The 25522-nt window shown below is 45.7% G+C and overlaps 1 long non-coding RNA gene across 1 annotated transcript; it reads right to left on the bottom strand.

Annotated features, from left to right (window-relative positions):
* Positions 1-184: 184 nt before the first annotated feature.
* LOC311604944 lies at positions 185-18601 on the bottom strand. Its single transcript, XR_014781759.1, has 3 exons — positions 18465-18601; positions 9525-9572; positions 185-1776 (listed from the first exon to the last, which is right to left on the bottom strand). It is a non-coding gene; the product is annotated as an uncharacterized lncRNA (long non-coding RNA).
* Between the last annotated feature and the right edge of the window lie 6921 nt (positions 18602-25522).

Here is a 25522-nt window from a genome sequence, read left to right as displayed (position 1 = left end):
AACATGCATACGGTTAAGGCATTGCCACTTACTTTGTGGCAGCTAACCACTGTTTTTAGTCACAGTCATAGAGGAAGGGAGTAAGGGGAAAATGGGAGGGAGGGAGGAAGGAATGGGAGGATACAAGGGATGGGATAATAATTGAGATGTAATATGAATAAATTAATAAAATATATTTAAAAAATAAATAAAATACAAAACCAAAAAAAAAAAAAAAAAGACTTGGTCATGCCTATTAATTATCAAATCCTGAGTGGTCAGCCCTGAAATAATGTACACACAGCCCCACTAAGCAAATTCAGCAGACTGTATTTATATGTAATTTATTTGTATATAGAATAATATATATAGTTGTATGTCAATGGTTGTGTTTATATATTATATTTATAATTTTTAGACAACAATTTTTAAAAGGCCATCAATTTCAGAAGGAGTGAGGGGAGGGATATGAGGTGGTTGCAGAGAGAACAGAAAAGGAGAGAAATGACATAATTATATTTTTAATTTTAAAAACTGCTCATAAAACAATAAAAGGAAAAACAAAGCCAAGGATTTCCCAACAATGAAAAAAGTTCAAAAATAAAATTAGATAAATATAGGAAGGAGAGTAAAAGCATAAGTATTTTAAAAATTCATCAAAGTAAAACATACTGATAGAGGTGTGTGTGAACATGGGGGACAAGAAAGAAAAAAGAAACTAAGGGAAAGAAATATTGCCCCTAGATGGGAAAAAAATGCAACACAGAATGGAAAAAGAAAAACAGAAAGAAAATTAGAATGTAGTACTGTAAAAATGCAGCTAAGTGTGTATCGGGGGGAAAAGAAATCTCATGGAAAAGGAAAGAGGTGCATCATTGGAACAGGTTCTGTACAGACGGGAGACGCCACTGTACACGGATCAGGGGGATCCGGTGGGCTCGTGATGGCTTTTGTGCTGTTACTGACCCTGTGTAGGACAAGGGTCTGAGGACTGAGCAGCTTCACGGGAATACTTTTCTTTCTTGAGTCCTGGGGCCTCTGCTGGGCACACTTAACCTTGCCGTTTGTGGGCTCCTCCTGAGACACTCCAGAGCATTTTAGGTGCCGTTTAACTGTGTTGACTGTTGTTATAAAGACCGAAAATCCCAAAAGTTCAATTTTACCAATAAAGACTCAGGAGCCAGATGCTGGGGTGAGAATGTTAGGTTACCCACACAAAAGTTAAGGCATTACCCATTAAAAGGCTGGAGATAGGCTAAGGTGACGTTTGCTGTAGACTTACAGCACATTCCATCCCTCCACAGGCACAGTCTTCTTCTCAGTCAAGGTCAAAATGGTGAACTTTAGCTCGCGTTGTGCTGACACCCCGTTAGCACTTAAAATCCACGCTCGACGTTGGGTCCCTTCCTGGTGTGGACTACTCTATTTTCAAATGCTCAGGTAAAAATTTTCCACATGGGATTGCCATGTTTTCTTGCAGTCATGAATTCAGCTTTTTTTTTTCTCCCCCTTTGGAAGATCTTACTTTAATTATGTGTAGGTGTTTGCATGTGACTGTTGGCTTGTGTGATAGGAAAAGACAGGGAGGCAGAAACGTGTTTTAAAACACATGTTGTGTCATATATGTGGATTCCCAGTCATGCTCAGCTCTTGCCTGTTTCTCAGAGTGTTCTTTAGAGGCAGAGGGTGTCAATGAAGCTGTTTACTGCCACCTTATGGTAAAAACATTGAACAGTCTCTCATACATGGAAGTCCTGTGCACTTTTAAAGCTCAATCATTTTCTGGTTCATTTTGTCCTGGAAAACAAAAAATAAAAAACAAAAAACAAACAAAAGGATTAAATTGTTATTCTATGTCTGATTTTTAAAAAATCACCTCATCTTGTTAAGGAATTTATTTCCTTATGTTTTAATTATGTGACTGTGAGTCTCTCTCTCTCTCTCTCTCTCTCTCTCTCTCTCTCTCTCTCTCTCTCTCTCTCTCTGTGTGTGTGTGTGTGTGTGTGTAACATGTTGTCAAGAATGCCAATGTCCACAGAAGTCAGAGGCACTGGTCTCCTGGAGCTTGAGTTAAAGCTTTAGTTACTGTGAGCCACATGCTATGGGTGCTGAGAAACGAGCTCCGGTCCTCTGCAGGAGCAAGTGTTCTTAACCACTGAGCTACCTCTCCAACCCATCACCTCTTAAATGCAGGGTACCATCTTCCCTCATTTACTAGAGGTTCATAGCATTTTCCTCTCTTTGCATTTAAGTTTCCCCTCTAGTCATCACTCTCCCCAGCTCTCAGGTCTGCTGGTAAGGTACCCATCCCTTGCAGAGTGAGGCAGAGTCTCCGAGAGCCATCCTCACGGCCCTATCTTCTTTGTTGTCATCACTCCATTTTTTTTCTTTTCTTTATGACAGACTCTATAACACGTTTCTAGATGTTTTTCTTACTTTCTCCTTTCTTATCTCGCAGGCATTATTTTCCCCTCCAGTTTGCTTTGCCAGTGAAAGGCCACAAAGATACCCGCATTGCTAACTCCGAATGCTAACTCTCTGCTTCAGTTTGAGCCTGAAGCAGGCGAGAAGGCCAGGGTGATTATGGGGACACGAGACAGAGAGGAACCTGTCCTCAAGAACCCAGCTGAAGCCAGTGCCAGGTGAAAAGCAAGGATTCCAGCACAATTGACAACACTTCTGCCATTCCCTTCCCAGATACAAACTTGCAGCCTTCTCGCAATCTTATTAGCAACCCTAACTGTAGCGATAGGACATGAACTAAGGGGCTTGTACCACCCTGGTTTTACGTTAGCCTATTATAATTCCATCCACCTCACTTATCAAAACAGAAACAAACAATAACACACACAAAAAAATTTTTTTTCTCAGCAATCTTTTGAAGTAAACTTGAGAGCTGTCAAAATGGAATATATGGCCAGGGCCAAGACACTTAAATGTGATTCTCCCTGGGAACCCGCAACCACTCCTGGGCCTCTCTCTCTCTCTCTCTCTCTCTCTTCCCCCCCCCCCCCCGCCTTTCTCTCCTGAGCATCTCTCTTTCTCCCAACCCTAGTATTTAAAGTCTATATTAAAATAATCTTAAAACCACAATTCTGCTTCATACTGGCTAGTCCAGAAATTTTTTTCTGTATTGAAGCCACAAGTCCTGGGTTTGCCTGATTTGAATTCCCTTAAGAGAACTCCTTAGGCTGCAGGGAGTGTGTCTGTGTCCTCCCACCACTGACAACTCAACTGCGGTTGAATGTCGTTGACATTTGAGACCACTCTCTGGTTTTCTTTTCTACTTCCCAGGATATCTTGATATCTGAGACCCAACCCCCCCCCCACCCCCATCCCCCACCCCCCCAGCCCCGCCTCTGACTTTTAACAGTGGAATGCGCAAGACTCACTTTTTCATCTCTCTTATTGGCTTTAAGTCCTTTTGTGTTCTGATGAATCCCAACCTTTTCCAGCCTTCTCCCCTGTCCTCAGCACTGGGCGTCCCTCACTTTGTAAGGAAGAGGGAAATATTGGGGAGATGCAAGGTCATTTCAAAGGTTGCAGGTTAACAAGAGAAGAACAGCCAGGTGTGATGGTGCATGCACGCAAGTCCAGCACTTAAGAGTCAGGAGTACTGATACAAGTCAGTTTGCTCTACGTATAGTTATGGGCCAGCCAGGGATACATGAGAGAAGCTATTAGAAACAAACAAAGAAACAAAAAACAAACCGAAAGAAACCACAAAAAAAAACACCCAAACCCAACCAAACAAGAAAAGCACAACAAATTTATTTAGCCAGATTTCTATGTGACATGCAAGCCTGCAGATAGGAAGCCATCCAAGCCCAGGGAAATCTGCTTATTTTCATATTGACGTTTGATAAAGATGAGAGAATTGTAAGATTTTGCATTTGCTATAGATTAAAATGCTCTGTGTGGCAGATACTGTTTGGGCGTAGCATTTCCTATCCATATCTCATTAGCTTGAGTATTTTTATTTTTATGGTTTTTGTTGTTGGTTGGTTGGTTTTTTGTTTGTTTGTTTGTTTGTTTTTTAGTTTTTTGAGACAGGATTTCTCTGTGATAGCCTTGGCTGTCCTGGACTCACTTTGTGGACCAGGCTGGCCTCGAACTCACAGTGATCCACCTGCCTCTACTCCCGAGTGCTGGGATTAAAGGCATGCTCCACTACTCCTGGCTTATCTTGAATATCTAATGAGCATCTTTAAATAAATATGTTTAAAGACAAACTTTTATTTCTTTCCAACTCTTTATCTCAACCAGCCCTGCTCCAGTTTTCCATATCTCAGCAAACTATAGTTCTTTGTTTGTTTGTTTTTATTTTTGTTTTTTGTTCTTTGTTTTGTTTTTTTGCAGTGGCTCATCCTTCACTCTTTTCCTCTGTCTGTACCTAGGCCACAATCACATCCTGACAATTTTAGTGTCTGGCCATTTCTTTCCTCTGCCCTTACCATTACCTAGGGAGCCCATCAGCCTCCAACTATACCAAAGACCTCACCCTGGGGTTGCCTTTCTTTGTCTTACATGTTGCTCTACACAGGAATCAGGATCCTCCATGAACCTTCTGCCCTGCACTGAGACTCTGTCTCTTCACTGTTTCAAACTTACTGGTGGGTCTGTTTGTTTGTTTATTTAAATCTTTGTTTACCTTCTTTTATAACCAAGTGTAAAAGACTGGATAATCTCAAAGAAAAAAATGTTATTTCTTACAGTCCCATAGACTGAGAAGTTCTCAGGTTTAGGGCTGTGTGTGATAAAGGCCCTTCTTGCCGATGGGGACTCTCTGCAGTGTCCTGAGGTATATGGCATGGCGAGAAGACTCATGAGAGATGGGCAGACTGGCTTCAGTAACTGACTCATTCTAGTGAGAATTAAGCCACTTACTTTTAAATGCCAATATATCACATCACACCATATCATATATGACTTTGAAGACCATATCAGATTTTTTTCTTATTGTTTGTGCGACTTCTGACCAAACCTTAGAAGAGCACACTGAAGGGAGAAGGATTTATTTTGGCTAGTGGTTTTATTCCACTGTGTTGGCTGGCTCCATCACTTTTAGGACTGTGGCAAGGCACCATGACAACACGATATGGTGGAGGAATGCTACTCAGGAAGGGGGAGGGAGTGGGGGAAGGCCCAGAGACAAGAATCACCCTTCAAAGGCAGAGACCCAGTGACCTACAGCCTCTAGCTCGCCTTTACTTACTACTTTCCACCCAATTCCAACTTCAAATTATGAATCCACTAATGCATTAGCCCACTAATTAGCTCAGAAACACCACAATGTAATTGCTTTCTCCAAACCCTACCTTTGAATAGAACACTGGAGACCAAGCCTTCAACCTATGAGTTGTTTTGGGGAGGGAAATTTCATGCCAGTTCATAAGAAGGAGGTAATTCCCAGCACATGAATTTCAGAAAACATTCAAACCATAACACTTCCCTTCTCAGGCAGAGAAAGGCACTGCTCTCACCAGGATGTTGGAGGCTCACGAGGTCTGTGTTCACAGTCTCAACCCACCTCCCACTACCAACTGTCTCCCCCCTTCCTCTCCATCAGCTGCCCCCCCCACTTCTCCTCCAGCGTGTGGTGTGACCCCCCTATACTATACTACTCAGTGTGCCTGAAAAATCACTCCTGTCCCCTGGGTTTCTACTCAAAAGTTGTTACATCAGAGTGTCCTTTCTAGACCCTTCCATCTCAACCAAACCTGTCATCCTCTTTCCTCAACCTACCCAATACAAAAAGCATAGCCTTTCCTTATTACATCTGGCTAATCTGTTCCCTTTTGAGCTGCAGAGAGTGCCAAGAAGGAGAATAGTATAGCCTGCTGTCACTTGCGAAAGGATTCCAGACTCCCACTGAAGAAGTTAGTATGATTAATGTTTAAGATTAAAAGTACCAACAGCTGAGTCCACCATTCCCCTCTAACTGATAGACAAAAAAACAAACAAACAAAACAAAACAAAACAAAACAAAAAAACAAGAGACCCAAACGGGACACGGTGTTAATGGCCACAAGACAATTGCTCAACAAACTTCGGAGAACCTGGCCTCACAATAGCAGATTGGAGATTATTCCTGAGACTTCTCCCATCTCCCCCAGTTTGAATTTGTGTACGTGCACAGGAGCTAGAGCACAGGAAAACAGAACCAGTAGGGGTGTGTGGGTGTGTGTTGTGTGGATGAATGTAGATGTAGAAGGACGGGGGGTGGGGGGGGTGGGGGGATGGGGGCATCAGCCCATGCAGGGCTGTTCTGCTAGGTCCACAAGGGCTGGGGTCGACCAGCAGGCTGGGAAGCCAGGGAAGAGCTGATTTTCAGATGACGTCTTAAGGCCGTCTGCTGACAGATTTCCTTCCTGCTCAGTGGCAGTCAGCCTTCTTCTTCTGTCTAAGCCTTCAGCTGACTGGATGAGCCCCAACCACACCACGGAGGTCCTTCCATTTTACTCAAACTCTGTTGATTTTGGTATTACTCTCATCTATAAACACCCTCACAGTGATTCTGGAATATTTTCAAACCAAGCATCTAAGTGATGTATCACGTTGTCACATAAAAAACTTAATCAGAACCTGGCAGGGTGGCACATGCCTTTAATCCTAGCAATTGGGAGGTAAAGGCAGGTGGATCTCTATGTGTTTGAGGCCAGCCTGGTCTATACAGTGAATTCAAAGCCAATCAAGGATACAGAGTGAGACCCTGTCTTAAAAACGAGCAAACAAAACCAAACCAAAACTTTAACCAGCATAGGCATCTGGCTGTGGTAGTCAAAGGATGACCCCCTAATTGATGAGTGGCTCTGGTTGTCAGAAATGGGGTTCCACAGGAGCCTGCAGATGGAGAGTCCACTGTTCTGTAACTTGGGAGTCTAAAAGGTACCAAGTCATGCTGGGCAGGGGCAGGTACCACCTTAGCCGCGTTCAGTCAGACTGGGGCCAGATCCCATTTATCTTAAGCTTTCTTTAAGAAAAAGAACACAAGAAGCCGGAGGCAGAGGTGCCTGCCAGCATGTGTAAAGCCCCTGTCCGTGCCTAGGATTGAGGAGGCAAAGGTGGAGGAGAAGAATAGGAGCAGGAGGAAGAAGAGAAGGAAGAGGAGGAGGATGGAGGTGGAATAGGGGAAGGAAGAGATATAATGGGAGGAGAAATGGGGGAGGGAGGAGAGGAGCAGAGAGACACGAAACAGGGGAATAGGAGAAGGAGAACGAAGAGGAGGAGGAGGAGGGAGGAGGAGGGAGGAGGAGGGAAGAGGAAGATGGAGAAGAAGGATGGAGGAGGAGGGAAGAGGAGGATGGAGGAGAAGGATGGAGGAGGAGGATTGAGGGGGAGAAGGAGGAGGAGATGGAGGAGGAGGGGGAGGATGGAGGAGGGGGAGGAGGAGGATGGAGGAGGAGGAGGAGGAAGAGTGGGAGGATGGAGGAGGAGGACTGAGGGGGAGAAGGAGGAGGAGACGGAGGAGGAGGGGGAGGATGGAGGAGGAGGATGGAGGAGGATGGAGAAGGAGGAGGATGGAAGAGGAGAAGGAGGAGGAGGGGGAGGATGGAGGAGGAGAAGGAGGAGGATGGAAGAGGAGAAGGAGGAGGGGGAGGGGAGGATGGAGGAGGAAGAGGAGGGGGAGTGGCAGCAAATCTCCATACCAGACCTTGGACAGGACCCTGAACATAAGCTTTCTTGGGCCCACAGCACAGTCGTCTGTGAGAAGGAGAGCAGGCAGGACGCAGAGGGGGCGAGGCCCCACCCCAGCAGACTAGGAGCAGGTAAGGAGTATGAACCAATATTTGCATTTTAACAGATGACTGAATCTTGGAGGAAGATTTTGGCCATCGGGCTTGCCTTGCCTTGCCTTTAACACGTCACACTACCTCCATGGAAGCACAAACATTGGGCTTGTCTGAGTTCAGATGTCTTTCCTCTAAATCAGGGGTTGGCAACCTCCTTTTCGCAAAAGGCCAAAAGTAAATACTTTTGGCTTTGTGGGCCATATGGTTTCTGTTGCAATTACTCATCTCTGCTATTGTAGTGCAGGCCAGCCCTAGGCAATCCAATAAAATTTTATTTACCAAGATGGGTGATGGGCCAAGCTTGGCCAGCCTAAGCTGCAACTTGCTGACCCTTGCTCTAGACCCCAGGTTATAATAAAAAAAGAAAAAAAAAAACCACCACCCAGGATGTTTTCTTCCAGTCTTCTTAATAACATTCAGCATGTAAACTCGATAACGGCTGTGGTTCCAGTTAAAGTTTAGGCAAGTGGGAGGCATGTTGGGGACCCACCCCCAAAGAAAGTTCCATGGGGTTCTTTGGATTCTGTACTTCAGTGTGACATTCACTCCCCCATCTGGATGGCCTGTCCCCTTCATGCTGGTGACCAACTCTCAGTGCATTTGGCTGCAGCGTTCCTTATCACAGTGTTGCAGGACCCTGGAGGGCTTGGATCACAGCCATTCCGTCTTCTCCCCCTCCATCTAGTGACCAGCGTGACTCGGGGCACAGACACAGCTGTTCACACAATACACTTGGAAATCTCGTCAGGCACACACCAGTCTCTGTCTTACGATGGCCAGACATGGAGACAGATGCCAGAAATGGCAGTGGGGGGGGGGTAGGGGTTGCGGGGGTGGGGTGGGGGGAGACTGAGACTGTCTCCACAGCTACATCCCACTCCACCCTACCTCAGACACCCTGAGGTGCCATGCCAAAGCAAGTGAGCATCTCAGCAAGCTGGTGGAAGGGACAGTAGACCAGCGCTCAGCCAGAAGGGCTCTGGAAGGCAGCACCAAGGAAGGAATGAGGAAGAGAAAGCTCACAGAACATCAAAAGAATTTTTTTTTCAAGAGGGAGTAATTGTAATACCAAAGAGGTCAGACTTGTGGGTGAACTGATGGAGCAAGGATGCTTTTGTAAAAATGGCCGTTGCAAAAATGGAAGCGTTCTTACACATTGACCAAAGGCATAAGAAGTAGCTTCCTCGCCACAGAAGCCTGCCGTCCTTTTGCTCGTCTCAAAAAATCAATGGATGCTTGAAATAATAACAAAAATGTTGTTTGATATTAGAACAAAAATATATTTAAATTAATTTTCCCAGATATGTTTCCAGCTCAAACGTTTTTCATTATTTGTTATGAAGACACATCCCCCCCTTAACTGCCCCACTTGTACTCCATCTTTCCTTTGTATGATTTGGTGTGGAAAAGACTTTTCCTATGATCAAGATGTCAATCGAAAAGACTGTCAGGAGGTTCCATCAAAATTTTGATACATTATTTTTTTTTGCGTAACAGATTAAAGATAATGAAGCAACTCAGTAAGTGAATCTATGTGTAATATATACAGTCATAAGTGGCCAATTACCATGGCACAGAGAAAGCAAAGACAGATGAAGAGGAAAAAGAGGTAGCTAGGAGTTCCTGAAGCAACACAGCTATTGCTGTTGCCCCCTTGTTGCCTGCCAGAAGTAAATGGTACGACCCATTGCTGGAAATAAGATACACGTTGGTTGTGCATAATCTAGAAAAAAAAATAAAGCTGTCACTGACCTGAAAACATGCCTCCACTTTCCCAGCTAGTTTTTGTAGTGCTCAAGGCTGCCAAGAGAGGAAAACCATTAGTCTTGCACGCTATAATACTGACCTGCAAAGCAAGATGTGCCTGTGGGTACAATAGTAGCGTGAAGGTTATCAGGGGCAGCCAACCATTTTCTGATAGGACTTGAGGTGTACTCACAGAAGGGAATTCATGCCTGCTATTCTAAATTGGGTCAGAAGGCTGTGGCTAGAGAGGTCCTGAGCCCTAGGGAGCTGTTGCCTTGCTAAATGGACAGGGCCTCAAACTGCCTTCTGAATCTTTGTGCTTTAGATTAGTAATGCCTCGGGAGCTTCTCTCCGTGGTGGGCAGCAGTTAATACAGAGACTTGTCCTGGTCAAAGTGCTGAGAGTGAGTGATGGTTGGGTGCTCAGCTCTAGCCGGAGCATCTGTATCACCCTCCCCCCACCCCTCCAGCCCCAGGTTCAGAGAACTTCATGGAAGAGGGAGTGGGGAGGATGTAAGGGCAAGAGGATGGAGGGGGGTGCTGAGGAATGCTGTCTTCTGGACACAACACGGCCATGAGTGAACTCACTATGGCTATGGTTGTATTCACAAGACCAAGCCAGCAAGATCAGCCAACAGGCAGCACTAATGGACTCAGAGAATTAAATTGTCATTACCATCATCATCATCATCATCATCATCATCATCATGATAATAATAATAACAATAATAATAAAAGAACAGGGCATGAAATGGGAAAGGGGGGATGTTGGGAAGTGTCTGAGGGGAGGTAGAACTTTGGGTGCATTGATCAATATACACTGTTTATGTGTACAAAATCATCAAAGAATAAATAAAATCTATTGTATTAAAAAGAAAAGAAAGATAAACCAAGAGAAAAACTGGCTGAGAGCACAGCTAACAGATTCTGGGAAGGGAGTGGGTGCGATGTGGCTGAAGGAAGACAAGTCAATACCTACTTTTGATGGTCATCAGGGGCTGCAAAGGAACACATGAAGAACCATCCGAACCACCCAGCGTCGGTGCACGTACAAAGAAACACGTGCCCCCGCACCTATTTTTGTCTTTGGGAGGCCCAAGGTTGCAGTGCCGAGAAAACAGAAAATGTGCCTATCATTTGATTTAGTAGTCCCACTGCTAGGGATGGGGACCCTCCCTCAGGAATGTGCAATGTGCCCACACAGGATGCTCCCTTCATTGTTTATCAAGATCTCATGATGGCACATGTTCGAAACACTGCTGTCTCCGTAACAGTTCAGTAGCTGTCTTTGGCACTTCACACAAACCTCGTCCTCCAGGGCAGCCCTGTAAGGAAATACAGTGAGGACTGCACCTGAGCACAGAGCAGTGCAGGTTACTCAAGGCCACTCAGCTAGTGGGAGGAGGAGCCTGATTTGTAATGCTACCATACAGCCCATAAGTTTTATTGTATAAATCACCGAAGTCCTTACAAGACAGATTATAAAATGAAACAGATGGGTGGCAGTGTAAATTCATTTTTAAAAAAGAAATTCAAAATGCTGCTTATGTGGTGTGTGTGTGTGTGTGTGTGTGTGTGTGTGTGTGTGTGTGTGTGTGTGTTTGCATAAATAGGCAACAGGAAGCAACATATAAATTGCTAATAATGGTTGCTTCTATCAGGATATATTTGATGTATGCAAGGGTGAAGTATACTGGTATAGGAAGAGTATTATTTCTATTGTATAAGTTGTTAAATATTTAAGAATATTGAGCAATGGTGGTGCATGCCTTTAATCCCAGCACTCAGGAGGCAGAAGCAGGTGGACCAACGAGTTCGAAGCCAGCCTGATCTACAGAGTGAGTTCTAGGACAGCCAGGGCTACACAGAGAAACCTGGTCTTGAGAAAACCAGAGAGAGAGAGAGAGAGAGAGAGAGAGAGAGAGGGAGAGGGAGAGGGAGAGGGAGAGGGAGAGGGAGAGGGAGAGGGAGAGGGAGAGGGAGAGGGAGAGAATGAATTAACAATATTGTAGTAGGGCTGGAGAGATTGCTCAGAGGTTAAGAGCACTGTCTTCCAAAGGTCCTGAGTTCAATTCTCAGCAACCACATGGTGGCTCACAACCATCTACAATGAGATCTGGTGCCCTCTTCTGGCAGGCAAGCATACATGTAGACAGAATATTGTGTAAGACAATTAATAAACAAATCTTTTTTTTTTTTAAGAGAGAGAATATTTTTTTAAAAGAGAGAGGGGGTTTCAGGCGTCTCTGGCCTGGTCTGTGGGCACTTTCCCTAGAGGTGTGATGGTCGGCTCCAGGTTTTATTAGACCAGATGGGCTATGGCAGCAGCGGGGAAGGGGGCCCAAGCTGGTGACCAGCAGCTCTCTCCAGAAGTGCTCCATGACTGGCTCCAGGCTTGACCACAGCCCTGAGAGAAAGCAAGCTCTCTGTAGGACCGCACTCTCTCTTCCTAAGGCTCCAGAGAAGGGTCCTCCCGGCTTCCTCCTAGCTTCCGCTGTTGTGGGCAATCCTTGTGGAGCCTTGGGGGCTTATCACGCCAGGCTCTGCCTGTACCGGGGCTGGGCACTTTCACGGGCCTCCGCTTTCAGGTGCACCAGTCACATTGGACTCAAGGTTAACACTACTTCAATATGACCTCATCTTGATTTGATTCTATCTACAAACCATACATCCAAGTACAATTCAGCCACAGGTGCTAGGGGTTAGGACTTGGATGTGTGTTAGGAAAGCACCATTCAACTAATACAACAGACAGGGGCCAGACAGTGAGAAGACAGAAGTTTCTGTGAACCTTGTGCTCAACCTTGGGTGGCCTACTTATCACACACACATATGTATGTATATATATATATTTTTTCATGTATTATATCTACAGTTTATTTTGACAATTTCATGTGTGCATATAACAGATCTTGATCATATCTACTTCAGCGTGTCCCTCTCGCTCTCCTGGAACACTGGCCCACACGTTCCCCCCTCCACCTTTCTAACCCACAGTATCTAATCAAGCTGCCTCCTGGAATGCTGAGGCACCTTGCTGGCCTCCACTTGTGCAGGTGACCACAACTGCAGTGAGTTCCTGAGTACAGTGGCCATGTCCCGTCCAGAAGATGTTTCACAGCACTTGTCCTCATCCTCTGTGTCTTATAAGAAGGAGGGAGAGGTAGGGAGGGAAAGAACATAGGAGGGGAGGACAGAGGAGGGGAGGGGAGAAGGGGGGAATTTATTTGACTCACACAAGATGTTATAAATTTGCAAGCTAATTTAAACATTATATATATACACACATATATATACATACATACATACACATATGGTTTTTAAAGACAAGGTTTCTCTGTGTAATAGCCCTGGCTGTCCTTGAACTCGATCTGTAGACCAGGCTGGCCTTGAACTCACAGTGATCCACTTGCCTCTGCCTCCCAAAGTGCTAGGGTTAAAAGTGTGTGCATTTGAACACAGGCATCCTGCGTGAATGGACAGTGCTTCCCCCTGAAGACATGGATTATTAAATGAAAGTCTCAGGTCCCGCTTTCCAATTTCTCATCTATGATTTTTCCTGAGCAGTAAGGAGAGTGTGGTTAATACAGACGTCCCATGTAGGACTGAACAATCAACAGTCACGTAGTCTCAGCTCTTAGGCCAGCTGTGCATCTCTGTGGTAACTGCTGCCTATTCCACAGAGAGGTTTCCCTGGTCAAGGCTGAGGCAGCTTTGATCTATGGGTATAAAGAATAAAGAAAGCTTCAGAAAGGAGTTTGTCAACAAGTCCATTTAGCAAGACAACAGTAGTGGTTTCTCCCTTAGGGCCTCTGACCTCCTCAGCCATGGGCTTTCCTGCAGGTTTACAGTACCAGGCAGGAATTCCCTCCTGAGGAACAGGCTTCAAATCCAATCAGAAAGTGGTTGGTTGCCCCCATAACCCCATGGGCACATCTTGCCTGGCAGCCTGGTATTGTATCTTCAGGTTTACTGCTTATTTTCTCCTCCAGTGGTCTGCATAGCTCCTTTGAGAACTGTGACAGCTAGCCAGGTCCAGGCTGATTCCTCTGCGGTCTGCAATTGAAGTGTGTGTTGGCTTTTTTGTGTGTTTTTGTTTGTTTTATTTTCAGCAGTGTGGTCTTACCATTTACTTTTCATGGGCAACTAAGAGCAACGGCGATAGCCTCTTTTGTTTTGGTGGTTTTAGGGGCCTCCCTGATTAATCCTCACGGGGAGGCTATGGCACTGAATTTTCATTTAATAACTGCAAGGCACTGAGAGCGGCGGGAAGAGCACTATGCATCCATGCCGCACACCTGTGTTCAAGCTGCTTTTAAAATCCCATTTTTAATTAGCGTACAAACTTAGGGCTTCTTATAAGTCACATATGTCCCCTTCTTCTCTCCCATTCTGTCCTCTTGTCCTTCCTACCTTCTTCCCTTCCTGTTCCATCCTTCCCTCGCTCCCTCTTCCTTCCTTTTTACTTTTGAGACAGTATTTCTGTGTAGCTCCACCTGGTTTTGAACTCATGACTCTAGTGCATCAGTCTCCTGTGTGCTGAGATCATAGGGATGCACCGCCACACTCAGCTTAAATTCCTTTTCATTTAAACCATAGTTTAGATTTTCTTTTACTTATTGCCAAATGCATCCTTAATTGACATATTCCTAATTGCCATATCCACCCATCCATCCATCTATCCATCCATCTACCCATCTATCCATCTATGTGTCTATCTTGTTAAGCGATTTTTAGAAGGTGCCTACAGTGTGCCATTCAGGGAGCTAAATGGTCTATAATTCAGAACTGAGATGGTGTTTATTAAATAGATGAATGAATGGAATTCTTTTACGGAACTTACACAAGCAAGTAAACAATTTAAAAGCCTAGTGTAGCTTGTACTTAAATGTGGGCTGTGGGATGATTTCCTGGTCATTAAAGAAAGCCAAGGATACTGAGAAAGTGAAAAATAATTGACTATGTTGGCCTTATGAAAGGGAAAGGAGGTGTGGACGGAACCGAGGATGGAGAGATGGCGGTGTGGGGGTGGGGACCCGGGTTGAGAGAGGGATGGGAGAGGCAGAACCATGCAGGTTGGTCAATCTGGAGACCTGAGCGTGCGCATATGCAACCACTCGAAAATGGTAAAATGTCTAAAATAGGTCTACTGTGTGTACTTTCTGGGGGTGGGGACTGTGCTGCTGGGTGTCGTTACTGATGTGCTTGAGGCAGGGTCTTGCCTGGTACTTGGAATCCTCCTATGTCAGGCTCCATAGCGCTGATGTTCACACTGTGCAATCCTGTGTGTGGCTGGGAAGCCTCTCAGGTTTTATTTTGGGGGTGGGGGGTAGGGTTGGTTCGAGGCAGGGTTTCTCTGTGTGTAGCCCTGGCTGTGCTGGAACTTGAACTCACAGAGATCCGCCTCCCAAGTGCTGGGATTAAAGGTGTGTGTGTGTCGCCACTTTCAGTGCCCCTCCATTTTTAAGTTGCCTGACTGGTATGGGCAATGCACAGCAGAAGGAAAAGGATCCTTCAGAGCAAGCCCTTCCCTTTTGTATTAGATGCTGGTCTGGTTAACGCTGGACTCCCGGGTCCATGGTATGTGCAGAGTCTAGGCTTTGTGCTGCCTGGAGCATGTGTTAACACTCATGGGATGTCTCCCGTAGGTCGTGTGTTCACACGTCATCCTTTTGCAGCTGTGTTTTCTGGACAGGGCCTTGGAAAGCTGGATGGAACCCAGGCTTACTCCTGACACTCAGATTCTCACTTTATGCCTTGGCTTGCAAGGGGAACACACATAGGTAGCTCTCATTTCCATGGGTCTCTTTCTCTGTATCTCTAAAATTAACCTAAACACTTCAGGAAAAACAAACCCTCATATGATATGAAGCTTGTTCTGCTCAGAATAAGTGCTCAAAATTGGCCAAGTGTATACATGTGAATTGAAATGAAAACTGTTTAAATCTAGTATTTTGAGGAACTATGTCATCATTGTGAAGGAGTGACCAGAAAGTGGGTTGATTTTTATGGTGTGTGTGTGTGTGTGTGTGTGTGTGTGTGTGTGTGTGTGTGTTACACCCTTGTTTGTGTAGCCATCTTGCCACAGCATATGTACAGATTTCAGAAAACAACCTTGGGTATTCGTTCTTGCCTAATCCTTTGAGATCAAAGTCCCTTTTTTTCTTGATTATGGCTGCATACGGCTGACTAGCCAGCCTATGGACGTCTTCTGGCTCCACCTCCCATCTCATCTGAGCTGCCCTGGGATTACAGATGCGTGCTACCGTGTCTGGCTTTATATGTGGGCTTGGGGATTTGAAGTCGGGTCATCAGTCTTGTACTCACAGAGTTATCTCTCCAGCTCCTAGATTGGCCTTTGTGTCCTCTTCACGGTGAGCTGGTTTGGACCTGCTCCTGGGAAGGAATACTTGGACAGAATTGTGGCTTTCCTGGGCAATGTGGCTTGTAGGTGTCCCTGGATGTGTGTAAAGCTGAGTATTTCTCTTGAGGGTGTGTGTGTGTGTGTGTGTGTGTGTGTGTGTGTGTGTGTGTGTGTGTGTGTGTGTGTTTGGAAGAACTCTCTCAACTCATATTTATTCTCTCTCTCTCTCTCTCTCTCTCTCTCTCTCTCTCTCTCTCTCTCTCTCAGATATTTTGATGCAGTCTCTCACTAAGTAGCCAAGGTTGGCCTCAAACTCCCAGCATTCCTGCTTCTGCCTCCTAAGTGCGATTGCAGGACATTAGTTTTCTTCTGGAAAGCAAGCACATCTCTGTGAGAGCTGGTCCCCTGTTGCCTTTCACAGCCCCTAGGCACATGGCCTTCCTCCTCTGTCTTCTTCCCAGTGAGGATTCCTTCCTTGAGAGAAAGGCCCTTCAGGATATTAGAGAAACTCACTCTGGCTCTGCCTCACTCATGGCCTGCCGCCTGCCCTCTGCGCAGCACACATCTGTCACCATGACACCTTCAGTTTGCTCAGGCCAAACCCAGTGCAGCAGACTTTCTCCCTACCTCTGCTTATAGCTCAGGAGCCAAACTTGTTTCCTTTAGAAAATAGAAATGAGATACTGGTCCCCTTGTTCCCCACAGATTGGAGAAGACTTGCCTTAGGCTTCTCAAAACCTGATCCCACCAGAGCTCTTCTCTCTAGGTGTGAGGTGAGAAGCAAGTGCTCACATCTCGTGTCACCAACGGAGGGGTAGACAGCACACTGATGACCCTTCCCTTCATCCATCCTAACCAGCGTCTGCTGTGCTTCTGTTTCCCAGGAAGCCGAGGGATGCAAGGGTTGTGAGTCCATTTTGAAAATGTTTCACAGTGTTATAGATTGACTGTTCCGTCCTGTTAAAAGTCACGCATTGAAGGCGTGTAGGAGTAGGAGGCGGGGCCTTTGGACATGATTAAGTCATAAGGGTGGAGCCCTCATGAATGGGATTAGTGTCCCAATAAAAGAGACCCCAGAGAGCTGTCTTGCTCTTTTTCTTCCTACATATATGGTCAAACATTATTTCTGGGTGTGTCTGTGAGGATATGTTTGGGAGGTGTGTGTGTGTGTGTGTGTTTGTGTGTGTGTGTGTGTGTGTGTGTGTGTGTGTATGTGTGTGTGTATGTGAGAGAGAGGAGAGAGACTGATTCCCTCTCCGTCTGACTGTTTGATCTGGAATATCAAATGTACATCATCACCTACCATGGTTCTTGGGCCTTCAGACAGTAGCCCATTATATCTGTCTGTCTATCATGTGTTTTGTGCATGTATGGACTAGCATGAAGCACGGCGTACGTGAGGAAGTCAGAGGACAGCTCTCAGGAGTCAGTTCTTTCCTTCTCCTTCATTGAGGCAGGGTCTTTCTCAGCTCTGTTGATGTCCTGTTGCCCCAGGCTACCTGACCCATGTGCTTCTGCCAGCTCTTTTGTCTCTACCTCTCTTCTTGCCCCAGGAGTACCGAGATCACAGGTGAGCATTACTGTATCTAGGGTATTAAGATCATGGGTGAGCATCACTGCCTCTGGGGTACTGAGATCATGGGTGAACATCACTGCATCTGGGGTACTGAGATCACAGGTGAGCATCACTGCCTCTGGGATACTGAGATCAAGAGTGAGCATCACTGCAAACAGCTTTTTATGGGGGACTCCAGGAATTGAACTCAGGTCACCAGGTATTTGAGATTAGCACTTTTTGTTGTTTTGCTATGATGTTTTAACATCTTAACCATTCCAGCAAGAAAGACACTGTATCTTTAGGATTGTAACAATTCTTAGAGAAATTAAAAGTCCCAGGCAGGAGTTCAACATGGATGTGGAACTGACTAGTCCAGAGACAATTTCCTCTGCCTGGTCTCTGTAAGCCAAGAGTCATGGAACTTCATCTTATACAACTGTCTCAGAATAGAAACTTTACCTGCTAAAGGAAGAGAAGTTGAGGAGGGCCTAGAGAATGGCAGTTCCTATTTTTTTTTAAAGTTTTTCTAAGCCAGTGTGGTGGTGCATGCCTTTAATCCCAGCACTCAGGAGGCAGAGGCAGGCAGATCTCTGTGAGTTCGAGGCCAGCCTGGTCTACAAAGAGAGTTCCAGGACAGCCAGGGCTATACAGAGAAACCCTGTCTTGAAAAACAAAACAAAACAGAACAAACAACTAAACAATATTCTGAGAACAGTATTTTCCCTTATTTGTCTAAGCTGTGTTTAAGATACCAGTGGATGGTGTCTGTCTGTCTATCTATCTATCTATCTATCTATCTATCTATCTATCTATCTATCTATCTATTTATCTATCTATCCATCTATCTATCTATCCATCCAACCATCCTGCTTTTCCTATACATATATACCTATATAAAGTTTAATTTTCAGATGCTGTAGATTAACGATAACTATAATTAAACAAAGCCATGATAATAATAGGCTGAAGTAGAAGTGACACGATTGTGGTCTCTCTATCAGAACGCCCAACGGGGCCGTACTCACCCTTGTTATTAGGAGGTGCCTCCAGATGAGACAAGGGGGGTGAATGGTGCGAGCATCGTGATGTTGTGTGAGGCTGTTATTGACATTTTCCACTGGTTCCTGGGAAGCTGCTCTGAGTAGCATGATGAAATCTGGCGCTGTCTTGCTCTGTCCCACCCAGGATGTGAGTCACCCTTCCGCCCAGCATATATGCTCCGCACCAGACACCTGCCATTAGTCACTCGGTAGCTGGCTTGGTGATCAGATCTGCTGACAGGGTCTCTCACTGTCCTATGTTCAGGTAATAATGTGGAACTTGCAGCTTACAAGTTCTTTACTTATGAATTTTTCAATTTCATATTTTCTCACCCTGAGCCTGTGATGAAACGCCATGACCAAGGGAAACTTGGGGGAGGGAAGGGTTTATTTCATGCATAGCTCCATATAACAGTTCATCAACAAAAGCAGTGAAGGCAGGAACCCAAGCAGGGCAGGAACCTGGAGGCAGCAGCTGATGCAGAGGCTATGGGAAGGATGCTTCTTATTGGCTTGCTCCCCATGGCTTGCTCAGCCTGCTTTCTTATAGAGCCTGGGACCCCCATCCCAGAGTTGTCCCCACCCACAATGGGCAGGACCCTCCCCTATTAATGACTAATTCAGCAAATGCTCTAAAGGCTGGCCCATAGCCTGTTCTTATGGATCAGGCATTTTCTTAATTGAGGTTCCCTCTCTGTCAAGTTGACATAAAACTATCCAGTACACCCAGGATGACTGTAGGTAACTAAAGTTGTGGGTAACAAGATCCCAGAGAGAGGGCCAAGGGAGCTCTGATGGGCCAGAGCTGGGAGCTGCCACTGCTGGGCTGGGAGGCCGTGTGAGGTAGCATTGTCCTCCAGAGCTCTTGATGGCTCCACCTGGCTCCATCTGTTACAACAAGGATTCAGAGACACAGGCAGTGACTCTACTTCCAAGCCCAGGCCACAGCATCCTGCAGAAAGAGGCCTCTTGGCTCCATCCTGGGTCTAGGCTACATGTACTACAGATGCAGACACTGGTGTTCTGGGGAGTGAGAAGAGGGGATGCAGGCACTAGAAGTGAACGTGAGGTTTACGAGTGGGGATGCCACAGTTCTGGGTACCTGTACCATGAAAGAGAAAGCATGCCGCTTGGTTCCGTGGCGTCCTCATGCTATGGGATAGAACCTGTGGAGAGAGTGAGAAAGGGGCCTACAAAACACTGGGCTTATAGCAGAGCCCTTTTTTTTTTTATGTTTTTTTTTTTCATTAGGACATTAGGATTTTATTTCCAAAACTGAGTTTTAAAATGTTAACACATAGTTAGAATTGCATTTTACTTGACTAATAGCATATTTAGTACAATTATTACAATTGGGCTTAGGCAACAATCAATTGCAATATAGCCTGGCCCTATTATTATGAAAAACTACCAATAATAAAAGGGCACTCATATTGCTATTATTAAGAATTATTTAATATTTTAATATTAAATTTTGTTTCTAAAAATTTTCTTTTTAAAAAAGATAGTTGTGAGTACATCTATCTTTGGGATAACATAAATTACCTTCATTGTTGGTGTCACAAGAGTCAAAGAAGAGCTAGGACTGCATGTATTCTTGTTAGGAGCTCCTCAGCAGAGCCCTTTTGATATGGTGGTTATGCTTGATTGATAGTAGTTCCTTAAAGGCCACACTTAAAGGCAATACATCTTAAATGCTAATAAAAAGTAACAAGCAAGCAAGGAAACAGGGAGAACCTTCAGGCCAATGAATCCAGATTGGGTGACCAAGGTACAATTGTTGCGAGTAAGGATTTGCCTGTGCTCAGTTATCCTCAGCGGCTGGTACCTTGTCTACTAGAGCCCTTCCTTCTGCCTGGACTCTGTGTTTGTGCATGCTGCAAGGAAAAAGACCAATCACACTCAGTTCAGGAACCCAACAAGCCAGGGATAGAGAGTATGGGCTGAAAAAGCCAGTCTTGAGGCTGAGGAAGCATTTTTAAAAGATTTATTTTTATTTTTTAGTGCCTCTGTGTGTGTGTGTGTGTGTGTGTGTGTGTGTGTGTGTATGTGTGTGTGTATACATGTGTGTGTATGTGTGCATGTGTGTGTGTGTGTGTGTGTGTGTGTGTGTGCATGTGTGTACGTGTGCATGTGTGTGTGTGTGTGTATACATGTGTGTGTACGTGTGCATGTGTGTGTGTGTGTGTGTGTGTGTGTGTGTGTGTGTGTGTGTGTGTGCTTGAAGAGGCTAGAAGAGGCAGTCAGATCCCCTGGAGCAGGAATTACAGGCAGTTGGTGAGTCACCTAACATGAGGCCTGGGAACTGAACCCTTGTCAGAGTTCAAGAACAGCAAGTAATTTTTAAACACTGAGCCATCTCTTCATCCCCAGCTGAGGAAATATTTTCCATAGGCCAAATGAGGAGATCCTCAGAGACAGGAGGAATAAAAGGCTTGTGGCATTAGAAGATGAGGGGACTTTCTGGTTGGTGATAGTCAGGGCAGGAGAGACAAGTGAAGGGGCAGGCATAAGGAGCAACCAACAGACCCCGAACAGAAAGTCCGGAGAGCCGTAGGTAGCAGTCTTGACTGTGGAGACACGCCTTGGGGTTCTGTTAGAAAGCCTAACAGGCTAGGGATGAGAGCCAGTGGATGGGATGGTTACACAGCACGAGTGAAGCCCCCGTTTCACCCCCAGTTCCACATAAAGCCAGTTTGGTGTTACACACCTGCAATCCCAGCATTTGGCATTTGGGAGGTTGCGGGAGGAAGATTTGAAGTTGAGGGTCGTTCTTGACTACACAGTGAATTCAAGGCCATTTGAGACCCTGTCTAGAAAAATCAAAAGAAAGAATAGATATGGACAAAGCCTAAGGGACAACACTGTACATGGATAGCCTTGCGGAGCCCATCTGCGTCTCAAGACAAGCATTCCAGTGCAAACCGAGCGCCTAACAACAGAGGTCCTGGAATGTGAGTCATCTCAGCACAAGGACAATGAATCCTGGGTTTTCTGCCTAATGTGGGACTTTTCTGACGAAAGGGGGACAATAATCTCAACAACTCGCTTATGCTTTGTAAGGAGGGAGTCACACATTTAAACTATATTCTTAATTACAGCTTCTGAAATGTCCCTGAAAGACGTTTCAGGTACCCAGGGGGCATGCTAAAGCTGAAGGCTCATGTCCACAGCCCATGCCCACCGTTGTCTCTCAGGCTCACATCTAGTCTTTCCCTAGTGAGTTCTCAGCAAGACAGATGTTCCCAATTTAGCCTTCAAAAGTACAGAGTAATAAAATAATCTGCAAATTAGCATGTCGGTAGGGTTCAGTGTTTACAATCTACTCCCCAAAGAAGGCCCTGACTCTGCCTGTTTGCATCTGTGTGGGGAAGATGGGCTTGCCCAGCGAGCATTATCGTGTTATCTCCTCAACTTTCATGTGCTCACTGCGGCTCAGAACATTCTTCCTTTGAAGCTGTGTGCAGAAGCCGACCAAGTATTTGTATTTCCTTAAACCTCAATTTACCCCCCCCCTTTTTTTCCTTTCTCTTCTTTTCCCCTCTCCCTCTCTTCTGTCTCCTCTTCCCCCTCCTCAGCCTTTCGTTGCCTTTTCTGAGTTGCTGCAGGTTCTTCTTAGAATGACAGTCAAGGCCTGTTTGATGGGCCAAGCCTCCTCCGAGGGAGTGAAAGAGTCTCCGAGTTGTTAATTTGTTTAACCTGGGGAGGATTTGGGTAAATGAGGGGAGACTGAGAAAGCCGCACGTGGTGGGCTGGCTGAAGACCAATGGTGCCTTGCTGAGAGGTACGTAGGAACATAATGTCTTCTAGAACGTGACCTTGGCTTTACGCGGTCAGTGGACGATCCTTCCTAGGCTCAGCTGGTGTTGCAGTCCACTCATGAGCTCCAAGCGTAGAATCCCTGATCTGATCTGGTCCGTGTTGATCCAGTGGTAGAGAGACACTGATGGCTGCACTGTTGTCTCTTTTCCTACCAAGAGGGTGAGTTTACTTCCCCTTCCCGAGCCTGGGCAGGTGGATGATGGGGCAGAGTAAGAGGGGGTGTTTTGGCAGTTCTGAACCCAGGCTTTGAGACAATCACAGTACCCTCCTGGTCTATTTGAAGACTGCTTCTAGGTAAGTAATTCACCTACCCCTTTAAGAGTCCCTATGGAAAGGCCCCATGTCAAAAGGGAGAGGGGTCTTACCTAGTCAGGAGTCTTCAGACAGTCCCTGGAAGCACTTGGCCTGTGAGTGACCAGGCTCTAGACAAACACCATCTAGCGATCCACCCACTCTACAGTAGAAGAATTGCCTGGCTGAGTTCAGCTCAAATCCCTAACCCATGACATCGAGAGCAATTGCTGCTCCAGGCCACTGCATTTTGGGCAGTTAGTTTATGCTGCAACAAACAATGGGAGGAATCATGGTGCCATCTAGAAAGCATGCAAGGTGTTAACCCCATCGTGGGGACACATTGGCAGTGACTTCTCATAAGGAAACAAATGCAGAACAGACAATCCTCTCAGTAGTTCACCAGAGAAAACATCGCAGATGCTCAAATCAGACAGGATTAGTGCCCTGGACTCGTATGTCTGCCTAAGCGCCTGTGCTTCTTGCTAAACCTCAGACACCTGCAAATAGCTGTTGAGTGGTTAGGTGGAAACTATGTAGCTTAGTCACTGGCGAACACAGCTTACACCGGGATCTGTTGTCAAACACCTCTCCTGTTCCCAAGGCCAAGAGCCCTAATTTGTCAAATGTCCCTTCTCCATGACTGTGGAGCAAATGGCTCCTCCATCTCCATGATGACAAAGAAGCGGCAAGTGATACAGTTCCCCTGTCAGACACAAGCCTCGGCTCTGTCACGTCTTTTGTACTATGGTGAGTCTCCTGACTAGCACTATTCCAGTTGGAGAACAAGAAAGGAACAGGGTGGAATGTGGCTTTGTAGATAAGGATACAAAGTGTTCTTAACAAGTGAGAAAAACGTAGCAGCTGCTCAAGCTTGGTGGGTACCACAGAGACAATTATACAAACAGCAGCAGCTGTGGCAGCATTTTACTTCTTAGGGATGACGCTGCCTCTAGGACCACAATCACAGGAACTGGGCCTTAGCCCCCTTTGCTTTATTATGCTTTCAGTTTGTCCATTAAGGATGATGGCTTATGCACCCAGCATGAAAAAGTCCTATGTGGCCTTCTTTATGGGGCAACAAACCCTCAGAGAGAGATGCTATTGTGCTGGAGATATGGCGCAGCCATTAAAGGCTAGGCTCACAAGCACATATATAAGAGAGATGCTGTTAAACTGATGAGCATAGGCTGGGACTGCTGGCTCATGTCTGTGATGGCAGCACTGGCGAGGCTGAGGCAGGAGGAGGTTCTAAGTTCAAGGTCAGCCTGGGTTACAGAACAAGACTGTCCCCCAAATCCCCACACCAAACCCATAAAAGCAAGAGTAAACATTGATTAGTATAGTGAACCTTATTTAAGTGTTTTTATTAATCTTTTCTTAAAAGTTAATTATTGGGGGGGTTGTGGTATGTGGGGGGGGGCGATCAGAGAACAACTTGATGTGTTTATTCTCTTCTCCCACCATCCGCCTTATGGCTTGTAGTGACTAAACTTAGGTTGCCAGCCTTGACAGTAAGACTTTACCCACTGAGCCATCTTGCCATCTCTCCTCCTTCCCTTCCTCATCTTCCTCCTCCTCCTCCTCCTCTTCATCTTCCTCCTATTATTACTCTGTATTTCAGGCTAATCTGGAATTCACAATCCTCCTGCTTCAGCCTCCTAAATGCTAGGATTATAGACTTGCGTTGCCATACCCACCCAAATATTATGTGAGAAACACCAAACCTACTCAATCCTCAATTTTAAGAAAGAAATTGAAAGAGAAACTGAAAGAGGTGTTGTTTTGAAAGGAAAGACAAAAAAATGAGTCATTTGTTTTGGTTACCCATTACCACATCCGAAACCCACCCGAGGCCTTGTGGCTTATTGTTCATGGTTCCGTGGCTCAGGAACTCAGGGAGGACTCGGTTAGTAGTCAGTGCTCCCATGTGGTCATGACCAGAGCTGTGGCAGCTGGGGCGGCCCTGGCGTCTGTTTACGGGATGTCCCAGTGACTCTCTCCGTTTGGCCTCTGCAACTGCAAGGGATGGTTCAAGGCCCCTCCTTGTATAATGACCTCAGCAGGCAGGTGTTTGGCAGGGCGGGTCAGAACTGCAAAGGCAAATGTCTCAGGAGAAAAGCTAAGCCACTGTTAGTGATCTTGTCTCCAAATTCGCTTTAAGCAGTTACTAGCCAACTGTTGGAAGAATGCAAATGTCCTGTCAAAGGAAGACCTTGTGGGGTGTGAGGCATCAACGTGGTCACCCTTGGGTTGTCCAACCTGCTACATTTTTAATCCTCACGTTCTTCATGAGTTTCACCTGTAGGCCAGTCTCTGCAGTTTTTGTGGACACAATAGGTGTTACATACTAGTAGACTTCAACTCCTTTAACACTCGGAGTGTTTTGTTTGTTTGTTTTTTAAGACAGGGTCTCACAACACCTGGTTTTTATTTTATTTTTCATTCATTAATTAAGTTATTTATTTTACATCCTGATCGAGGCTTCCCCTTCTTCCTTTCCTCCTAGTCCCTCCCTTCCACACCCCCCCCTTTCTTTCTCCTCAGAGAAGGGGAGACCTCCCAGGAATATCAACCTGCCTTGGGCAAATCTTCCAGTTAGGAGAAAGGGATCCAAAGGCAGGCAACAGAGTCAGACACAGCCCCAGCTCCTGGGAACACCTGATTTTTTTTTTTTTTTTAAAGCAATAGCAATAGTAAATTCTGGTTTGGGGCTTGGGGGACGGCTCAGCTGGTAAGGTTCTTGCTGTACACACAGAAAGACTTGAGAGCAGATCTGCAGCATATAAAGCAGGAGCAATGGCTATAACCCTGGAACTGGGGAGGTAGAGACGGGCAGATCCCTGGAGCACACTGATCAGCTAGCCCTGCTGAGTGGGTGAGTTCTGGGTTCAGTGGAAGACCTTGTATCAAGAGGTAAATAACAGTTG

This window comes from Acomys minous (assembly GCF_964271855.1).
Source record: "Acomys minous genome assembly, chromosome: 9".
Lineage (NCBI taxonomy): Eukaryota > Metazoa > Chordata > Mammalia > Rodentia > Muridae > Acomys > Acomys minous.
Note: the sequence above shows the minus strand (reverse complement) of the source record. Positions and strands in the feature narration are given on the sequence as shown.